Genomic DNA, 563 nt, shown 5'->3' with positions numbered 1-563 from the left:
GCACGGAGTCTCCGGGGTCCCCCACGTGCCGCGGCCGCTGTCCGCGGCAGCGCGCTGAGGTGCACGGCGGCCTGAAGCTACATGGGGCGATAAAGCTCGTAGGGCTGCCCATGTATATACATGAAGTCCCTGTGATGCAGAGGAGAGGACGACCATGGTAGGTGAAGTTCTTGCAAAGCGTGGGGTCTGACAGGAGGCTGTACCTGCATCTAATCTTGGTGCTGAGCAATCCACACAACTGTGATACTGAAGCATAGTAATCCCTCCTTTGGAAAACTGCTGTTTAAAACTGATGTTTAAACTACTCTGTTATTTTCAGACAATCCCTTGTTCTATAGGTCAAACTCTTATTTTTAGACAGTCCCTTACTTTGTAAATTAACTGTTTTAGATATGTATTTGTTTTCACTTTGTTGTTCATAATTTTTATCTTTACCCTTTTCTTCTTCCCCCTCTTAAAGAATACCCTTCAGCATTTCATATAATCCTGGTTTGGTGGTGATGAACTCCTTTAGCTTTTGCTTATCTGTGAAGCTCTTTATCTGACCCTCAATTCTACATGAT

This window comes from Myotis davidii, unplaced genomic scaffold (genome assembly GCF_000327345.1).
Source record: "Myotis davidii unplaced genomic scaffold, ASM32734v1 scaffold982, whole genome shotgun sequence".
NCBI classification, from domain to species: domain Eukaryota; kingdom Metazoa; phylum Chordata; class Mammalia; order Chiroptera; family Vespertilionidae; genus Myotis; species Myotis davidii.
The sequence above is the reverse complement of the archived record's forward strand: the minus strand, read 5'-3'. Positions refer to the sequence as shown.